Source organism: Chrysochloris asiatica, unplaced genomic scaffold (assembly GCF_000296735.1).
Source record: "Chrysochloris asiatica unplaced genomic scaffold, ChrAsi1.0 scaffold00005, whole genome shotgun sequence".
NCBI lineage: Eukaryota > Metazoa > Chordata > Mammalia > Afrosoricida > Chrysochloridae > Chrysochloris > Chrysochloris asiatica.
The window spans coordinates 19,643,345-19,665,756 of record NW_006408523.1 but is presented as its reverse complement, the minus strand read 5'-3'; the positions used below and the strand labels follow the sequence as shown (position 1 = coordinate 19,665,756).

Below are 22,412 nucleotides of genomic sequence, written 5' to 3'. Positions count from 1 at the left end.
GTGGGTTCCAACTCAGAGCTACCCTGTATAGGGTTTCCAAGGAGCAGCTTGTGAGTTTCAACTGCCAATCTTGTAGTTAGTAGTTCAGTGCTTACCCTACAGTGACACCGCCAAAACTTTTTGGGCTATATTTGAAAACTAAGGCCATCATATTGGCCAGAGGATCACGTTGAATTTGTCCACACCGGAAATCATTGTGTGTGTGTGTGTGTGTGTTTTTATATATAAATAATGGCCCCTGTTAGATCATGTTTGACACTCACTCTACTTTTGCCATAAAGAGTACTTCTTCATGAGTACCAGCATTCCTTATAATTATGCTTAATTAGTTTGTAAAATTCATCTAACTCATTTAAAAATTCTTTAATGCTTTTAAATATTTTTATTTCTTCATCATGTGTTTTGGTTTTCTCTTTTAGCTCTATATACCTTGCAAAATCAATGAGCATTTGCTGTATTCTTTCTGAGAAGCAGCTTTCAGTAACCATTATCCAAGTCCTTTTACTGTTTTTTGTTTTTTTTTTTTTTTTTCAATCAGGGACACCTGTCCATTGTAGCTCAAATACACAGACTAGATGCTCTAAACTGAAAAGCGAACCAAAGGATGACAACTGTTTGGTTCCTTGGACAGGAAGATCATAGTGCCTCTCCAATAGTATTCAGAAGCAATAGTTAGTGATTTCTTCTCGACAACTATGTGTGGCTGCATAGACTTACCCCTAGATCCGAGGGTTAGTTGAGATGTTATTCAGAACTCTACTAAGTTGACATTCCTCCCACTTCTTGAGTTTGTTGCTTAAACCCTAGTCACGAGCCACATAGCAACAGCAATCTCACATCCTAAATCTTCAAATAACATAGCTTGGTATCTAGCCATTGGCCAAAGTGTGATTCATCCTTGAAGGACACTGTTTGTCTCCATGAACATGGTGTGGCGCTGTGGGTTAATGCGCTGGACTGCAAAGTCATTTTGAACTGCAAGGTCAGTGGTCCAAGCTCACCAGCTGCTCCTTGGAACCTTACATAGGGTCACCATTGGTTGGACCTGACTCAACGACACTTAACAACAACAACAAAAACATAGTTATTTCAAACTCTGAAAGAATTCAAGCAGAGAAATTCCACATTTGTTTTAATTGTGGCTCCACCAGACGATTAAGGTATATGTGACTTTCAAATTGATTATATACAAAGAAAATTGTTTTGTTGCATAAATTCCTCATTACTTTGTAATTTATTTATAATTAAAATGTATATATCTCATATATGTTCATCAGACTAAGTTTCCACATTTTCATTATAGCACAGCAAACTAAAAATTGACTGCAGAATAAAAATAGATTTGTACTTATACATAAGGAATCCCTGGGTCATGCAGATAGTTAAGCACTTAGCTATTAACCAATAGGTTTGCAGTTCAAATCCACTCAGAGATTCCACAGAAGAAAAGTCTGACAATCTATGAAAAAAATCTCCATTGAAAATCCTATGATGGACAGTTCTACTCTGAAACACAGGAGTTCTCCACACCTTGGAGTAGATTCAATAGTAATTTTATTTTGATAAATTGGATTTGATTCAAGATTGCATGCTTTACTATTTCCCCATCACTCCCAATTTGCTTAGTTGTTGTCTCTTAGTTAATGAAGATTGTTAGTGGTGCCCCTTTGAATTTTTTTTGTTTTGCTTTGTTTTACCAAACCCACATGAGCATCTTGACAGACGCATTTGTAGCTTTACTCCCATTCCCTATAAACTACTTCATATTCTGAACAAAGAAAGTGGCCATAAAAGATCACCAGTTTCTATTAATGGAATAGTGTTGGGGAATACACATAAAAATATAAATTCAGCCCTGTTTTTCAAAGACTAGTATATAAAGTGTGTTTTCTTAGTTTTCCAATAGAACTCACAGATTGTTTATTTGGGATCATCTTATTCTAAAATACCTACTTCTCAACCACCCTTTGGTTACATTTTAAAGTTATGGAATGTATATGGAGTGGTTTATCATCTTTGTAACGTTGAAAATACTTGCTCTTTTTAGAATATGCTTCCACACCATCATCCTGCAACAAAAATTAAATATTTATGTATATGTAATGTTATTCATGTTCACATGAGAATCTTCGCTATGAACCTTGCATGAATTTGAGGTTGTGCTATGCAGTCATCTTCTAGACATTATGAGGTAAATAGGTTACAGAAATAGAGGCACATTATAAGCAGAATGTTCCCTGTAAGAACCACTTCATTCTGGTCATCGGTGGTCAGATTCTAAAGAAGTCTTTAAATTAAATGTAAACTTTGCTGGAGAATTGATTAAAGTAGAAAGAGAAGCAATGCAAAATATATTTTAATTTTTATATTTTTATGCCATTGATATTCCTAGCACCCCACCACACACACACACACACACACACACTTAATGACAAATACATTTATATTAGCAAGGATGTTTTCCACAGTGCTTTAAATCAAGTGGTATCTTGCTCTTTTATGAAACCAAATAACTAATCTGAACTCCACATGCCACCATAAAGATGTTATAGAAACATAACTGGCTGTTACTTTTCTGGAAGAAATGATTCTCTATCTCAGCATTACATAGCTGAAGGTACAATCTAATTAATTCAAATTTGACTTTTGAATCTCCAGTTTTTAAACCTTATCAAGTGTTCTAAGACAGTTCTTGGGGAAGAAAGTATATTCCCATTAAACATATGAGACAAGGGAAAAATGTTTACTCCCTACAAGCTTTTTGTTTGCCTGTTTTCCCTGATAAGCCAAAGAATCTGTTCTAAATAAGCTTAATTTCAAACAAAAGATAAGAAATCACATGCTTTACCTTTAAAATTCATTAGGTTCAATTATTTTCTTGCTTATATATTAAATCAAATGAGTAATATGAACTCATCAAACAAGAAGAGGAAATATAGTCAACCAAACATTCCAAACAAACAAACAAAAAATTCTTAGATATGTATAAAATTGAGTAGCAAGGGGAAAATAGTTTACTAATTAAATCCCACATTTTGTTTCAGAATAACAGTTCATTATAGACACAATCACCATTTGGGTTACAATTTTTTAAAAGCAGTTTTACCTTTTAAATTTTATTTTGTTGAGATTGAAAGATAATCTCATTGGAATGTCTTGGTCTCTAAAAACTGAAACAAGTATTCAGGGATTGGTGATTCGCTATGACCGCGAATCCTATGGTCGTGTTTCCATTCACATATTCAACCAGCATTATATTTATTGTCACCTGAGTTGACTCCAGTAGTTGTTGCGTGTTAATCCTTCAGGTTTTTATTTCATTTGGATATCATTCAGTTCACTGGTCTTTGAAAACCAGTAGTATAATTAAGAATATAAAATGAATGTTGGATATGCCAAAGAAACATTGTTGTTGTTGTTAAGTGACACCAGGTCAATTCTGACTCCCAAGGATCCTGCAAAATCGCATTTCTGAGGAGTGACTGAATACCACATACCTTACAGCTAGCAGTCCAGTGCTTATCCTGCATGTCTGTGTTGAAGTTGACTGTGTATTTAGAACTAATAACCACCTATTCATGCCCTGAGACTAAGCCTGGGTAGAATTTGAATTTAAAACTTTTCTCATTTTGATTCCTTCTTGTTTGTAATCTTTACCTCTAGTATTGTGTTTATTTCTTAGTAAAGTTTTATTTTCCTATTTAAAATTTTCAGAATATAACTAGAATAGATCCAAATTGGCAGGTGATATAACAATCTAGCCTCTTCAAATTCATGGCAGGACTATGTTTTTCGTCTATGTCGAGAGTATATATCACGTCCCAGATTTCCGATAGAACTTATTGAGTGGTGGGCTGTGTGGCAGTGATTCCTTCAGGATGGAAATGTTCGGTGATGAAACACTGGTCCCAGCTCCCTTCATTCACTGAAACTCATCCACCAGGATAGACCCAGCGGGTTTTATGTAACACATTATTAGTGATAAACCTCAGAATGTGCTTGATATTTTAATTTGTCCAAAATTTTCTTGTTCTGCTTTTAACATATTCTTACAGACTTCTAATTATATTTCCCCCATACTTTAAGTCCATTCTTATTTTTCTTTTACTCACATAATCTAAAAATCAAATTCCATTCTCACAGAAATATGTAGAATACAAGAAGCATACATACCAAAATGTTCAGTTGGGTGAAGCTTCTTATTTCCCAAGAAATATACTTGATTAAATTACTGTCATTCAAAAGCAATACAACTAAGGGATTTCAGACTGTCTTTCTTGGTATCTAAAACTAAAACAATAAAATAATCAGGGGTTGTTGTTGTTGTTAAGTGCCGTTGAGTCGATTCCGACACATAGCGACCCTGTATAGGGTTTCCAAGGAGTGACTGGTGAGTTTGAACCGCTGACCCTGTGATTCAAACGACTTTGTAGTCCAGCACATTAATCCACAGTGCCCCACGAGGACTCTAGTCAGGGATTAGTGACTGTCATACTCAATCATGTGGTCATATTTCATAGCATGCCCATTCACACATTCAACCACCGTGGTATTTATTGTCACTGTGTTGACTTCACAAGGAACCTTGGTGGTGTAATAATTAAGCACTTACGTGCTACCTAAAAGGCCAGCAGTTCAAACTCACTGGACACTCTGTAGGAGAAAGATTTGGTGGTATTCTTTAGTAAAGCCTTGGAAACCCTTTGGGGCAGTTCTACTCTGTCCTATAGGTTCTCCCATATTGACACGGTGGATGCAATAGTGAACAAAACACAATTATGGCCCTGTGGGCTTACACAATAGGAAAACAGACATGAAACAAACAGTTGCAAATGTCAGTTACAAAAAAGGAAATGAATGTGGTGTTCAGGAAGCATTTGAGTGCCCACGGTTTTTTCGGTTACCTTTCCTTGTGAGACAGATTGATGAAACTGTATGAAGTCTAGGAAGTCCTCAAGCCTCATTGCACCAACTCTCAAATGGAGTCCAATCCTGTACCTAAAGTGTGTTGTTGTTAAGGGCCATAATGTGGTATTGATGAATCAGCAAACTAAAGAAATTTGACCTGAGAGGTACTGAAAGCCAACCACTTATCCAAACCAGTGTCCAAAGCTTAGGAACACTTCTTTCTGAATTTCCACTCATCATTCTTACTGTAGCTATGGCAGTGGGACCTACCTTAAATGGGGTCTGGGAGACATTATCCTCAGCTATAAAATCTATGGAATTGAATATATGTGGGATTAGTCAGTACAGAAGACATGGAGGACAAGGAAGGGGAAGACTGGCCTTGCTTGCAGTGAAAAAGAAATCTGCTTGGCCATCCATAAGGTATGTTTCTGGAGAACGCAGATTTCAGTATTTCTTAAGTTTTACTGCCCATGTCAATTATCTGCTTTGTGTTTTCCAGGTGTGTAACCCTGTCTTCTATTAACTCTTTCTTTCAGGGAGTAGTGTTAGGGGTGGGCTGTCCTTGGGGGCAGTAGTTTGAAGTCACTTAAGTTACTCTATTATGGGAAGAATACTTTTCTGGGCAGTTCCTGACATATAGCAATTGTCTATCAGTCTATGGAATCTATTTGGATTCTGCCATCCATCAGCCATTTTCTTGTGCTGTGGCGGCTTGCATGTTGCTATAATGTTGTGATCAGCAGGGTTACCCATGTGGGCAGATTTCATTGGTGCTTCCAAACTATAACAATCTAGGAAGAAAGGTCTTGTTATTTACTTCCAGAAATTTGCCAATGAAAGCCCCATGGATTACAACAGAGTGTAATCTGACTCTTGCTTTGGACATGTCATTAGAAAGGATCATCACTGGAGGAAGATATCCTATTTGGAGAAGTGAAGGACTAATGAAGGCAAGGGAGACCCCTTGGTGAGATGAATTGGTGCTGTACTCTCATGATGGACTCAGACTTGCTGGAAATTGGGAAGATGACACAGGGTTGGCAATACTTTGTTCTGTTGTACATAACATCTCACAGCAGTTATTTACCATCCATCCATCAGCTTAGCTAAGTTTTTGTTACTTTGGACTAGGGGAGTTTGTGGCAACAGATTTCAAAAGAATTGGTTTCCAGATCCTTTGAGAGTTCAATCTTCGCTATATATATATTTTTTTTCACTATACTGAAAAAAGTAGATTTCTCACACGATTTTTCTTTACCCCTTTGGGAAATGTATGCTTCCCTTGGCCTTCCTGACATAACTTATGTGCTTTAATAACTTCTGGGCAACAAGTCAGATTCATTCCTGCACAATCAGTCAATCAGACATTGAGTCATTCCTTCATTCAACACATAATTTTGAACACGAAGTATTCACTGTGTTTAGTGTTCTACAAAAAGTACTTCATAGGGTTTCTAACATGGAGCTTGCCAACTTGTAGGCAAATAAGAACTATTTGACAGGGAAGTGAAATAACAAGAAAAGAATTCTCAAACGATATAGTTCATGCCAGAAGAGAGACTCTGATTTTGTGGGTAAGAGTGGAGTAGAGTGATCCAAAGGAAAAGTTTAATTTTAATGGAACTCCAGCTGAGTCCGGCAGAATGTTTGAGAGCTAGCCAGTTGGGGAAAAGCAAAGAGGAATTCCATAGTGGGGAAACAATATAGCAAAACGTAAGCCTGGCCTATCTAGGAAACAGGAATATGAGTCTAGAATGGAATATATTACCTGAAATATGTTAGTTGTGTCACAAAATAATGATTAAATGCATGTAGGGAAACAAGAACAGAAAGAAAGTTTGGACAGGGGAATGGCTGGCAGTAAAATTTTTACTGAAAAAGTTTTCAAAGACATGATTGACTGAAAGCTAGAAGAAAATTAAAAGACCCGAAGAGATCATTTCACTTATAGTCCACAACAACCAGTTTTCATCTGCTGTCAATTCTGTTTGTGTCTGTTAAGACTTCTGAGGAAATTAAAAACTCAAGCAATTTATCTAGAAAATATCAACATTAGGTGTAAATCCAAACCCACTGCTGTCGAGTCGATTCTGACTTGATTCATAGCAATCCCAAAGGACAAAGTAGAAATATCCCATAAACTTTCCAAGGCTGCAGTCTTTCTGAAAGTGAACTGCCACATTGTCTCCCACGTAGGAGAAGGTGGGTTCGAACTGCTGACCTTATTTGTAGCAGCCAAGTGCCTTATCCGTTGAGCCATCAGGGTCACTTAAATATTAGGACAGCATGTGAGAATTAAAGAATGTTGTTCAGGCAATTGTGCTTCAAAAATATGTTTCCAATTGTATGGAAGTTATAGGTTATTCATGTCATTTGGAAAACAGTAAATAAGATAATTTTGTAGGTTAAATAGTATATCAGTCTCTTACAGTAATCCATATGTATCAGTTCTACTTCTGAAAGTAATTTGTGTATTCATACAAATTTCATCACCTTCAACTATGATTCTGAAATGGCTGATGAAAATTTTGTGTGAAATCTCCCTAGTTTATAATTAAATAGATAATTTTCACAAACTATCCGTATGATTTAAGCCCATGCTTATTTTTTTAAAGTGATTTAATAATCTTCAGCACTCAACTGAAAATCATTATTTCATTAACTCTCAGACCTAAAAAGCATTAATGTCTTAATGAATCATAATTAAGACTTCGACTTTTGACTTACAGAAAGGCCAAATATTTTTTAGTTGAACTCAAAAGAGATGGCTCTTTCATATCAATTTTAGCTGTTCCAGCGATTCATTTTTTATCTTCCTCACAAGTTGATTTAAGTTTCAGGACTGTCTTTGTTGTTACGTCATTAAGAATGTGAGATTCTTTTGTCATAGAGCAAGTATGACCTGGAAGCACAAGAAACTATAAAATATATTGTTGAACAAAAACATGTATGCTTGTATGTAGAGTCTCCATTGTTGTTACATTTACAGAGCTTATGTAGAGAAATGACCAGATGTTTAAAATAGAAGTTGGTATATGTTTTATTCTTCCCTAATCTTTGAGGATAAGCACTGGACCACAAGATTGGCTTGAATTTCAAGGTTGACGGTTCAAACTTGCCAGCTGCTCCTCAGAAACTCTGTACAGGGTCACTATGAGGCGGAACTGATTCGATGGCGCTTAACAACAGCAGACCTTTTAATTGTCAAAAGAGCATGAGCCTTGGAACCACAGAGCTAAACTGCTCTGCCGCAAATCTAAAAGTTAGTGGTTCGAACCCACCTGCTGCTTCAAGGGAGGAAGATGTAACAATTTGTTTTCTAAATATTACAGCCTTTGAAACTCTATGGCTGTACTATGGTTCTCTTCTGTCCTATAGGGCCACTATGAGACAGAATCCACTTCATGATAATGGGTCTGTATATTTGCTTTCACCTCTAAGTCTTTCTGTTGCCATTTGATCAGAATGAACAAGTTGTGGTCAAACATATATACTTAGCTGTATTAAATTGGTTTTCCTCACAAAGCTTCTTTTAACAAAATATTTCTTTCTACAGTATTTGGAGAGACTTGAATATAGTATAGAGAGGAATGCAAAAGAGGTTTCAGTGTACAAAAGCAGCACAGGCATCCAAAGATTTGTGGGGAAATAATAAAAGATTTTAAAACTTCACCGTGAGCTGGACTGTATCATAAGTAAATTATCAGTGAGGAATCCCTCGTGAGGAATTGTGAAGATCATTTTCAGAGGATGGCGCTTATATGCTGTAGATTCTTGTTTGTTAGATCCAGCTGCTCAGTGTCAGTTCTTGGCCATCAAGTCTGTTCCGACTCATAGAGACCCTGTGTAGGGTTTCTGAGGAGCAGCTGGTGAGTTAGAACCACTGGCCTAGCAATTCAAATGACCTTAGTGTCCAATGTTTAGTCTATGGCACCACATACATGGTCATAGCTAATAAAGTTTATGCTGGTCTCCTCTTCTAAAAACCCTTTATCTCAATTATTCCCACATGCTTGATTGATAACCGTAAAGAACCATAGATTGTGTTCTGTGCAATTTTTTTAAAATTACATTTTAAAAAATGATGATCAATTGATTAACTGTCCCAAAATACATAGAAATTGTCTATATGGATCCCGACATTGATTTATTTACATAAACATATACATCCATCTATTTTCCCAAAGCATATACACTGCTAAAGAATAACTAGTACTAGGAAATGCTTATTTTTAAAATAAAGTAAATAAAACAAAACAAATAAGAAACATATTCCTATATATTCCTCTGGACTTTAGTAAATATTTGTATCGTCCTTGTATGCTTCTAGTCACACTTCACTACTTACCTACTCCAATGAAAAATTTTCTATTTCAAAAGACACAAAGGGTCATTTTAAGATTGGGAGTTGAAACTGGAACAGAGATCTTGAAAAGAGGTATATATTTGTTGTTGTTGAGTGCCGTCGAGTCGGTTCCGACCCATAGCGACCCTGCACAGGGTTTCCGAGGCTGTAAATCTTTATGGGATCAGAAAGCCTCATCTTTCTCCCGTGGAGCAGCTGGTAGTTTCGAACTGCTGACCTTGCGGTTCACAGCCCGATTCATAACCACTACGCTACCAGAGCTCCATATATATATATATATATATATATATATATATATATATATATATATATATATATATATATATATATACATATATATAAATAGATATAGATATAGTCTTTTCTTCCACATTTCTTTTGGGAGTTGAAACTGAAACAGAGATCTTGAAAAGAGGCTTTAATATATCTACATATATCTATATATTTTTTTGTCTTTTCTTCCACATTTATTTTGTTCCCAGTCTAGTTTCTTTCAAGTTCTGAATCATCTGGGTGAAAAGTAGGTATAATAGAAGACTTCTTATCACACAGGATGAAGACATAACCCTTGATGCATTCTTTATTATGGCCAAAACATTCCCCTTCTTTTTTGTCCTGAACCTAATATCATAGTTTTGACTAATATACATTGCATATCACCTGTTACTTCTACCTAATTGTCAGTAATACTCTCTCCTTCAGGTTTTCTAAAACATTCTTTCATCATACTTTTATCATGCTGAAGAATTTTCAAGGGTGTTCATTCAATTGCCTGCAGCAAGTAATGTGCAAATTCCAGTGTATCTTTCTTAATGTTTCAATGTTCCGGAATGTGTTTTCTGTGTTTCTTCCTCCCGTGTCTTTGCTTAGGCTATTTTTTGTAGTGCACAATGAAGCCCATAAAAAATCTGCATTCTAATTCCTATTCTTCCACTTAAGAGTTAACTCCTATAAAACTCTGTCACCTTACCTACAAAATTGGAGAAAAAATAATCGTACAAACGCTATGAATTTTTGGTGGTGATTCATGATATATATGAAGTCCTTAGGACAGTGTCTCAGACAAGAGTTTTCTAGACGTAGCTGCTTCATGTCCTCCTGCCTCCATACCATCTTACCAACCATATTCTAAAACCCTATTCATCTTTCACATTAAGGTCATTTCCCACATTCTCCCTGACCTTTTATATCATCACTTATAAGCACTGCTCATTTGGCTTGCACACTGTCATTTCCTGTGTATAGTATCATCTCCCAGCTAAATCATATGTTCCTTACCAAGAACACATCTTGTCTTTTAGCACTGTGTCTTGCACATTTTGAGTTGATTAATAGATTAAAGTGATACTTATCATAACAGTTTATCAGGGTTGTCCAAGCAGGGAATACGAATGGCAGCACACTACCCACACAGCTGCCACAGGATGAATTTAAGTGCAGTGACCAAGGGAGGTCTATATAAACATGGGAAATTGCCATGTCTGACAGATTACATTGGTATGTAGAAATAAAAAATGGGTGGCTCCTTTAAAACAAAGACTTTGGATCGATTATAAGATTAAACAGTAGAACTGTATCTGGAAGTTGATCTCAAAAAAAAAGCAACTGCAGCTGCAAAAGGAAAAGGGATATTTTATGAACTTATTATGGTAGTGTAGTGGTTACGAATCGGGTTGCAAGCTGCAAGGTCAGCAGTTCAAAACTACCAGCTGCTCTGCGGTAGAAAGATGAGGCTTTCTGCTCCTGTAAAGATTTACAGCCTTGGAAACCCTGTACTGGGTCGCTATGGGTCGGAACCGACTCCACGGCATATAACCAACAAACAACATGGTGAAGAATGTGGCAACAGATCACTTATCAATCCCACCTGCACCCCAAAGAGTGATGTTGTTGTTGTTGTCAGGTGCCATCGAGTCGGAACCGACCCATAGCGACCCCATGCACAGCATAATGAAACAATGTCCGATCCTGGGCCAACCTCACTACCGCTGCCACACTTGAGTCCATCAATGATGCCACCTGACTAATCCAAAAGAGTGATAGTATAAGTAATATAATCACTCACAAGGATTATACTAGTTTGCACAATGATAGTCTAATATGATTTGTTATAAGGGCAGGGAGTGATGGTGGCTCTGTAGGATAAGCACAGTACTGCTAACCACAAGGTTGGCCACTCAAACCCACCAGCTGCTCTGTGAGAGAAATATGAGGCTTTCTCCTCCCATACAATTATACAGCCTCAGAAACCCTATTCAGGGTTGCTGTGAGTTGAAAATTACTCAAGAACACCTAACATCAACCACATTATTTAGAAGACTCTAGTGAAAACTTTACACTACTTAGAATGGTGATAAGCATATTAAGGGATAATACATTTCTCTGAAATTATATTATCTTTACATTTTTTGTTGTTGTTAATTGTCATCCATTCGGTTCTGACTCATAACGATCCTGTGTCCAACAGAATGAAACTCCATTCAGTCCTATGCCATCCTCACAATTTCTGCTATCCTTGAGCACATTGTTGCTACCACTGTGCCAATCCATCTCATTGGGGTGGGGGGGTCTCCCTCTTTTCTGCTGTGCCTCCATTTTACCAAGCATGATGTCCTGCTCCAGGGTCTGGTCCCTCCTAATAATATGTCTGAAGTATGAGAGATGAAGTCTGCCTTCTAAGGAACGTTCTGATTGTACTTCTTCCAACACAGATCTGTTTGTTTTTCTGGCAGTCCATGGGACCTCTAATACTCTTCTTCAGTACCATTACTCAAATAGATCAAATCTTCTACAGTGTCCCTTCTTCGCTGTCCAACATTCACATGCATATGAGGTTATTGAAAGTAACATGGCTTCGGTCAGGCGCACTTTAGTCCTCAAACTGACATCTTTGTTTGCTCTTGAACACTTTAAAGAGGTCCTGTGCAGCAGGTTTGCTTAATGCAATACTGCTATTTCCATGAGTGTTGATGGTGGATCCAATCAAAATGAAATCTTTGACAACTCCCATCTTTTTTCCATTTGTTATGATGTTACCATTTGTTATTTATTGCTTCAGTGGTGAGAGGTTTTGTTTTCTTTACTTTGAGGTGCAACCAATACTAAAGGCTATAGTGTTTGCACTTCGTAAGAAAGTATTTTAAGTCCTCTTCACTTTCAGCAAGCAAGGTTGTTTCCTCTGCATATCACTGGTTGTTAATGTGCCTTCCTCCAATTCTGATGCTACACTGTTCTTCATATAATCAAGCTTCTCACATTATTTTCTCAGCATGCAGATTGAATAAGTATGGTGAAAGAATACAACTCTGGAGAATAATTGTCCTGGTTCTAAACTATTCAGTATCTCCTTGTTTTGTTCAAATGACTGCCTCTTGGTCTATGTACCGGTTCCTTATAAACATGATTAACTGTTTCGAAATACTCATTCTGCCCAGTGTTGTCCATAGCTAGTCATGATCCACACAGTGTAAAGCATAGTCAATAAAGCACAAGTAAATATCATTCTGGTATTCTCTGCTTACAGTCAAGATCAGTCTGACATCAGCAATGATATCCCTCATTCCACATCCTCATCTGAATCTGGCTTGAGCCTCTGGTAGTCCTCTATCAATGTACTATTGCAGCTGTTTTTGAATTATTTTTAGCAAAAATTTACTTACAGGTGATATTAGTGATATTGTCCTATGATTTCTGCATTCTGTTGAGTCATCTATCTTTGGAATGGGCACAAATATGGATCTCTTCAAATCAGTTGGCCAGGTAGCTGTCTTCCAAATTTCTTGGCAAAAGTAAGTGCTCCATCAGTTTGCTAAAAAAATGTCAACTATGTATTACATCATTTCCTGGAGGCTTGTTCTTTGCCAATGCCTTCATTGCACATTGGACTTCTTCCTTCAGTGTCATTGGCTCTTGATAATATGGTACCTCTTGAAATAGGTGAACATTGACCACTGATTTTTGGTACAGTGATACTCTGTATTCCTTCCATCTTCTTTTGATGTTTTCTGCATCATTCAATATTTTGCCCAAAGAATCATTCAGTTGAAATTCAGTCATTCAAGTTGAAGCTTGAATTTTTTCCTTATTCATTTCAGCTTCAGGGGAATGCTGAGTGTGTTCTGCCCTTTTGGTTTTCTAACTCTAGGTCTTTGCACATTTCATTACAATATTTGATCTTGTCTTCTCAAGTTGCCCTTTGAGATTTTCTGTTCAGGTCTTGTACCTCCTCATTTCTTACATTTGCTTTGGCATCTCTGTGCTGGACAGCATGTTACAGAGTCTCTTTTGACATTTCTTTTGGTCTTTTCTTTCTTCAAATGAAGGGCCTGAAGGGTTTACTCCATCATGGTCACCTCTACTTCAAGAGTGCAGCTCTCCTCACAGTTGTATTTTGAGTGCCTTCCAACTTAAGGGGCTCATCTTCTGTCACTATTATGATAATATTCTGGTGCTGTTTATCATGTTTCAATATTCAATGTTCTGGTGCTATCTGACAATGTTTCCCTACTATTCATAAGGTTTTCGGTAGCTAAATATTCAGAAATAGCTGCCGCTCCTCTTTCCAAATTTGTCTTAGTCTGTAAACTCAGCTGAAGTTTATCCACCGTGGGTGACCCTGCAGGTGTTCAAAATACTGGTGGCATAGCTCCCAACATCACAGCAACAGTCAAGCCACCAAAGTGACACAAACTGACAGACAAGTGGTACATCTTTACCTTTAAATCTATGTTAATTTTTATAAAATTCTTCTCTTGTCTATCCAGATTTTAAAAGGAATTTTTTTGTTGTTTTCTTTGCCTTCTTTTCTGTTAGAGAATGAGTTTTTATTGTCAATGGTTAGCGCTAATGAGTCAGTGGTTCTGACTTATAGCAACCTTGTAGAGGGTTTCCTAGGCTGTAAATCTTTGTGATAACAGAAAGCATCAACTTTCTCCCCCAGAGCAGTTGGTGAACTTGAACCATGGACCTTGTGGCTCTCAGTCCAGTGCTTATTCTACAGAGCCACCACCCTCCCTAGTAGGATGAGTAGGAGGAATTGCTTCTTTAAAAACAGTTTGGTGTGCTAATGCTACCAAGTTCAAAAAAAGCTGAATTCAAATCACAGATTTGCCTCAAAGAGTTTAACCTTAATAAGCCTCACTATTAATCCTTATTGTTAAGTGTACTAGTAAATTATTTTGCATACTATGCATACTATTTTTTAAAATGCCAAGAATAATTCCAACCCCATACTAGGCACTGAAGAATGTGGTTATTATTATAATAATGTGGTTAAGAAAATCAGATAATTTCCAGCAGGTGCCATTATAGTTCATTGTAATTATCATAAGAAACACAGTTTTGAAAATAAGGATAAGGGCAGGGGTTTGGGGATTAAATGAATGATTTGTTAAGCACTTATCGGATTCATCATGAAACATTTGACTGAGTGAATCAAGTAGCCAGAAGCATAGAAAGTAGATTAAGGAATAACTATGTCTTGTAGTTTGGTTTTACCACTCAAGAGTACAGAGAAGAGGCTAATAAGCTACTTTCTATCTTCAAGTATTTGATGAGAACAATCCAGTTTGTGGGAACAAGTTCTAATTGCCTAATAAATAATTCCTTCCATGAGTTCTGTTAAGTCAAGACTGACAAGTAGAGCTGAAATGAGCAGACTGAGACAGAGAAAGACACTGAGGTAAAAGATCAAATAATTCTAAGTAGGATCTGACCCACAGATGACAATTTTCTAAGTTATATATACATTTTTATTGGAGAGGATATCAGAAAATAAGGCTTAGAACAAGCACTGATCTTAAGTTCTCTTATATTTCTTCAGAGATTTATGTTCTATTACTTTTAGAAATCTATTGTTCCAAGTGACAGAAACTAATTCATTAGCTTCAAAACCCAAAAGGAGAATTTATGTTAGGATGCATGGGTTTCACAAGCATGAAGCCAAGAAGGGCCTGGGGAATAGCTGATAATTCCTGAGTAGTCCAAAGACAAGGAATGCTCTGTTTCTGTAGCTCTCTCTCTCACCCTTTCTAGAACTCACTATCTCCAGCTTTCTATCATCCTCATTCTCTTTCCTGTCGGTCCTCTGTAGGTCCTCTTCATCCTTGATCTGCACATCATCTATCTCAGTCCATCTAGTGGAAGATGGCCATGGTATGGCTTTAGATTTTGCATCCTCTATGTACAAGACATCAGCCCTTAATGCAGTTGGAATCATTCCTACACAATTGAAAACACAGAAAAGGAACTTCAATTTTCTAAAATATTTACTGTACATAGTGAATAATTTTGTAAATTTGGCAAGTAGATCAAAAGATGACAATTGAATAACTGCTCATACCACTGTCTTTTAAAGAACCATTCATTTTCAAACGTGCCCTCCATACTCCAAACCAGATGCTCATTGACATCTCACCAAGATTATAATTGTTCACGAAGCAAAGTTTTCAATGATAAAACATTTGTTTTTAGTGAAATGCAAATTACCAGCTACTTTTTAAGATAGCTTAGTCAATACAGTGATGTCTTCTTTTTCTATATCAAAATATATTCAGATTAGAGTTAGAAGGAATAGAACATAGAGATGCGGAGAAGGTATATTTGACCAAGTTTGACAAGTCCTGCCTCCCCTTTCATTTCATTATAAGTATCTATGTCCCTGTGCACAACCCTCCAGGTGTAATGTCCACATGCTGTTTAGATGTGAACACAGTGCAAGATAAAATCCTGAATATGACTGCCTGACCCCATCTGTGGAAGCCTGAGAGTCCAACTAGGGGCGAGCACCCTCCCACCAGCAGCCCCAGACTGTAGGGCTCAGGCTACCTTCACACCATGTCTGGGAAGGGACCCTTCTGAGATCATTGTCTTGGTTTTTCTTAAATAAATGATGTTATCCCCACCAAAAAGAAGGGAATGATTATGAGCTATCATTAAAAAAAAATCATCAAACAACTGATTCTAGAATGGACTCATTTTTCTATTATTTATATACATATAAATAGGAAATAAAGGAGCTCTGGTAGCATAGTGGTTACGAATCGGGCTGCTAATCTCAAGGTCAGCAGTTCGAAACTACCAGCTATTCCATGAGAGAAAGATTTCTGCTCCCATAAAGATTTACAATCTCGGAAACCCTGTACAGGGTTGCTATGAATTGGAACCGATTCCACAGCACATAACAACAACAAATCAGAAATATGTACAGATTCCATTCTCTTTTTAGTTTTCTGGTTATTTTGAGAGACTTTGAAATTCCTTATTTAAAGATATGTTTATTAGATAATAAAATCCACTTCAATATAAGTTTTATTAGATATAAACATGTAACTGTAAGCACTTGACTAAACTTTGCAACTTTTATCACAGTCATGTTGTAAGATCAGAGGGTAGAAAAGGTTAGTATTAAGAATTAGACAATTCTTTTGAAAAAAATTACAGAATACTTGAAGAAAACTTAGGGTTTGAGCTGGTAAATTAGAGCTACAACCCTTCAATTAACAGGAAGAGTCCCCCTCTGCACACATACACACACACACACACACACACACACACACACACACACAAATATACACCCAAAAGGAAGAAAGAGAGAGAGAGAAAGTAAAGAATCAGACCTGGAGACATGCTCTAATCCTGTCTTTTCTTTAGAGTTCCTTACTAATGACATTTCAGGGTCCTGGTCTGGCCCTGTGGGTTAATGTGCTGGACTTCGAAATCAGTTTGAACTGCAATGTTGTCTGGTCAACCTCACCAGCAACTACTTGGAAACCCTATACAGGGTCTCTATGGATTGGAATCAACTCGATGGCACTTAACAACAACACTAATGATGTTTGGACTTCTGGTATGGCACTGTAGGATTAGCATTGGACTGTGAATCACAAGGTCAGCAGTTCAAACCTACCAGCTACTCCTTGGAAACCCTATACAGGCCTGCTCTGAGTTGGAACCAGCTCGATGACACTTAACAGTAATGATGTTGAGCAACCAACAAACCATTCATTGCTTTAATACTGCATTAACCTAGTAATCTTGCTGACCTAAAATAGTGCAAAAATATAATTTTCTCTTCCACTTTTGATGGGCTACGTTGTGACATTATTCAGGTTTTTGTTTAATTCTTAGTTCTCTGCTTGTTTTCTATGTAACTTTAAAGACTCTTGAGCACTACTCCTTAATTAACAAATAATTTGTAGATGGAAACAGGCTAAGTGCCCATCAGTGAAAGAATGGATAAAGAAACTTTGTTACATACACACACAATGGAATACTGGGTGATGTTGGAGAATAACAATGAACCTGCACAACCTCTCATAACATGGATGAACCTGGAGGACTTTATGCTGAGTGAAATCAGTCAATCACAAAAGGACAAACATGTGTATGACACAAGTATTGTAAAAATATAAGGAAAGAAGCATTCTTTGGTGGTTACCAGGGGTGGGAGTGAAGGGAGATTAATTCATTGGCTAGATGGTAGACACATGTTAACTCAGGTGACAGGGAGAGCAATATACAAGAAGGGGGAAGGCAATATTCAAGAAGAGAAAAGTTGGCAGAATAAAGAAGATTGGTGAAGATACTGGGAGATATACACAGACTACAGGGGATTGAAATAAATAGTGTTTTATACATAACCTTGGAACAACAGTGTTCTAGGTTTGGATATGCTGACTGAGACAGACACTTAATGGGTAAGGTAGACAGAGTAGGATATACATATATATATATTTGTATCTCCTATATATATCGCGGTTTAAAAGGAGACATTTGTACATGGGTATTTACCTTTCCGGCCAAGCACAACTCTGAATATGCCACTACCAACTACTCTGAAAGGAATCACATTAGAGGGTCCCAGATACAGAAGGATAAAATGTGGAACAGAACTCAAAATTATTTTTACAAAAATTCTTACTGGTTGGAAAGATACTGAGGGAACCTTAGACTATGGCCCTCACCCACACTGCAGGTCAGAGAGGAACTCAACCTCATGGCCCAATTTTCAGCCAAGCAACAGATAGATATATAATGGCGACAGAAACACTAGTATGGTGTGCACACCATGGACTGGTCAATTATTCAAAATTAAAAGTGCCACATTTTCCTAAGGACAAACTTTCAAAGGGGTAGGAATGTGGGTGGAATGGAAACAGGAACCGCTAGCAGGAAATGGGATAACTGTTGTTCCATGGAGGGGATTTCAGTCATTGAGATGAAACAAAGCGGATGATTTGATTAATGTAAACTGATGCTCTTGTCTGTAAACCTTCACACTGTTCTCAATGAGAAGTCTAAAAAGAAATAATCTCTAGCTTGATTACACGTCAGCAATTGCTTCCCAACTGTAAGTTTATAAGATTTATGGATGTTTCTACTGCTTTAGAGAAGTAAAAAGATACATTAAAACCTTGGGTGGGAGGCAAGGATAGACTGGAGAGAATGAGTAGGTAACTTAAAAAATAAATAAAATGAAGTTGACAAAGATGAAGGTAAACATGAAGAAGAAGAAAAAAAAGTGTTTCATGACCAAAGAATATTTTTTTTTCATAAAGATTAGCCATTTAAAACGTTTTATTACAGCAATTTTCAGCTACAAAGATTTCTGCCCAAAGGTAAAGGAAGATTAACCAAGTATGACCAACAGTTCAGCCAATAACTCAGATTAAAAAAGAAAGGAATAAATTGTCAACTTCATAAATGCTTTCAGTATGTCAAGGTCAGATAAGGACAAGGGTTTGAATAGAAATGATTCTGGAAGTCTGTGAATAGTTATGATACTGTGTGATTAGAGCTAAGACGAAGACACCTACTGCATTTTGCTCATGGCAACTCATGTTTTGATTAAACAGCAGAGTTCCCGGATGATTCAGTGAATATACCTCAAACCAATTCATATCGAGACTGAGATGCACCTGTGGGACTGTGGGTTGCCCTTTGTATTTGTATCGTTTTCACGTGTCTGCCTTACATGGGTTTGTAGAGACCCCATGACAATGACAATAATGGTGATCCTAATGCTCTCTTCATGAACAACAAGTGCTTACTACTACTAAGGACTCCTGGTGTGGCGCTGTCGGTTAATGCACCAGACTGAAAAGCGGTCTGAACTGCAAAGTCGGTGGTTCAATCTCACCAGCTACTCCTAGGAAATCCTATACAGGGTTGCCTGTGGGTTCAAACTGACTCGATGGCACCTAACAACAAACAACGTATGGCTCCTAAGAACATGTAGCTCTAAGAAGTTCTTCATAATTCTTTTGTATTCTTTATCTGTGATAGTTAAGTTTTGTGTTGACTTGACTGGGCCAGAATTCTTAGTGGTTCAGCAGTTGAGATGCAGTTACCATTCCTTCATGTCTTCCTACTCCATCATTTTTACTTTCTCTGGAACCATCCTAGCTTGTTCTTGCCTTTGGCCTTTACACTGGGTACTCTCGTTGCCCAAGATGTTTTCTCAAGAACAGTGCCTCTTTCAACTTGGACATTGCCTACCCAAAATTGGGGGCTACAAAGGCAAGAAGTGACTGGCTTACAAGCTTTCAAGAGGGAGCCTAGATCAGAAGGCATAGAGGAAAGCATAGAATCTCCACTAAGTAGTATCCAATCTGTCTGGGCAGGGCTGATGAAAGGTGATGGGGATAGCACTCATGTGGCACATTAGTGAATAATTGCTATCAAGACTGACTGTGAGGGTTGGAAATGTAAAGGTAGACATTTTGTAGCAAAAGAAGGGGAGTGGTTGACTTTGCAGTCCAGGAGCAGAGGTCCCTGGGACCGTCAAAGGAGAAGAGCTGAGTGCAGGACCCTACTCAGAGAAACAATGACTCCAGAGATGGAGGCAGAGATGATGATGTGGAGATATGGAGTAGCTGGGAACTCTAGACCCAGAGAGGGAGAGGGGCTATGCGCTGACAACCTAGGGGCAGACTTGTGGGGTATACCCTTTGGTTGGTTGATGATGCATGGAGGGGATTGTAACCATGGTGATGAAATTATATACGATATGATGTACCGCTTATGTTCTCCCATGTAAACTATCACATAATTCACAATAAAACGTTAAAAAGAACAGTGCCTCCTTTCAGTCCTTCAAGACTTTACTCAAATGTCATCTTTCCAGAGACGATTTCTCTAACCACACTGTCTAAAATCGATGGTGCACCTGCTCTCATCACCCATGTTCTCACTTCTTTGAATGCTTTGACTTTCTTCTTAGCATTTATTAATTTACTATCTACCTCTCCCTTAGAGTTAACATGTTTATGAAGTTCAGGACCCTGAGTGTCTCCTTCACTTGGAGCCTAGGACCAGGCCTGACACACAAGAAATATGTGACAAATGAATAAATGGTACTTGTGCTCATTGAGAAATACAAGCACCTGCTAGGATGACAAAACATACACTGTATTCAAAACAAAACATGAAGTGTCATATTTTCCTCCATCTGAAAGTCTACTATTGAGAACTTAGCAAGGATGAATCCCTTTCACAAAATACAGTGGACTGGAAAAGTGAAGAAAAATTTAAAAAGCTAAAATGAAAGGGTAAAAAACAAACAGCACTGGAGAGATTAATTCCACCATTAAAAAAAAAAATTATTTTTAAAGGTCACTCTTAAGAGAAAAAAAGGAAAAGCTTCAGTGGAAATTACTCTAAAGAAAGAAAAGGGAAAGCTATGAGTAGGAAATGGGATTGCCCAGCCAAAGCAGTTCTCACAATGACAGTCCACTGCTCTTATTCTGTCTGATCAAGCCCTGTTAAATGACCGCCCCCTCTTTAGGAGGCCTTAGTTATCCGTGTGACCCCCTTTTATTTGACTCATGATTGAGTGCTCAGATATATTAAATGGAAACATAAGTATTTTAGGAAAAAATTGTCAAAGTCAAACATCTTAACCTTTGGTTTAGAAACAGCTTCCCACATAAAGAGAATTTTCATGTTGTTCAATGCGTCCCGGTTTCTATTTTTCCTAAGGATACTTTTTGCTTTCTTTATCATTTCTCCTCCTCCTTCTCTCTATTCCTCCTTCTCCCCAGTCCTGTCCAATCAACAGTGTAGGCTCCATCACTTTCCTTACATGGTCCTGGGTGAGGGGACACAGCAGCTTTCCTGGAACTTTCTGTGTGCCATGTTTTTAGGGAGCTTGAGACAGAATGAATGTCAAAGCAGTAAGGAAATATTATAGCTGGATGGGGTGTCTGTGTGTCTGTGTGTATTTGGAGTTTTGTGGGTATGGAGGGAGAGGGAAGAGAAAGGGGGATGAATTAAGGGATAGAATTAATAGAACATACTCCTCACTTGGAGTCCTGGTGTGGCTTTGTGGGCTAATGCATCAGACTGCAAAGTCAGTTTGAACTGCAAGGTTGGTGGTTCAAGTTTGCCAGCTGCTCCTTGGAAACCCTATAAAGGGTCACTATGGGTCGGAATCAACTCAACAGTACTTAACAACAACTCACTCCTCACTTATCAACATGGTTTAGTTCCAAAGACAAGGTCCTTAAGTAAAAATCAGCATTATGTGAAGATGGAGGATAACCACATCAGATCACAAATGCTGGATGACTACATCATTACATAACTGCCAAATTACATTGTTACATACATAACTGCCAAAGTGCATCATTACATAGCTGCCAAGTTACATCATTACATAACTGCCAAATCTCATCATTACATAACCGCCCCTCCCCAAAAAATCACATCGTTACATAACTGACAAATCTCATCTTTACATAACCACCAAATTACATCATTATGTAACTGCCAAATCACTGAGAACCATGGCCCACCCAAGATGACAGATAACCGTAGCCGTAGCCATCACAGCCGTATTTACTCTCCCCTCACACCTTGGTATTCTTTACTGCCAGACAGATTCTGTTACTGTGCAAAATAGTCATATAGGTTGCCATCACTGCAAATGTCAGAAAATGAAAAAAGTCAGTAAGTGAGGAATGCTATTGCTGGTTTATTTTGTTTGTTTGTTTGTTTTCTAAGTGCTGTCACATAGACTCCTGTGTATACAACCCTGAATATGGTTTCCAAGGAGCGTCTGCTGGGTTTGAACCTCTGACCTTGCAAGTCCAGTGCTCATCCTACAGTGCCACACCAGGATTCCACACTCCATATG

General features: G+C 37.7%; 1 protein-coding gene and 1 pseudogene across 1 annotated transcript in view; one reads left to right on the top strand and one right to left on the bottom strand.

Moving 5' to 3' along the window:
- GPC6 (glypican 6) overlaps positions 1-22,412 on the top strand; it is a 1,623,644-nt gene that overhangs the window by 925,695 nt on the left and 675,537 nt on the right. The gene's annotated exons all lie outside the window — the stretch shown is intronic.
- The window catches only part of LOC102815006, a 167,219-nt pseudogene that overhangs the window by 37,928 nt on the left and 106,879 nt on the right, over positions 1-22,412 (bottom strand).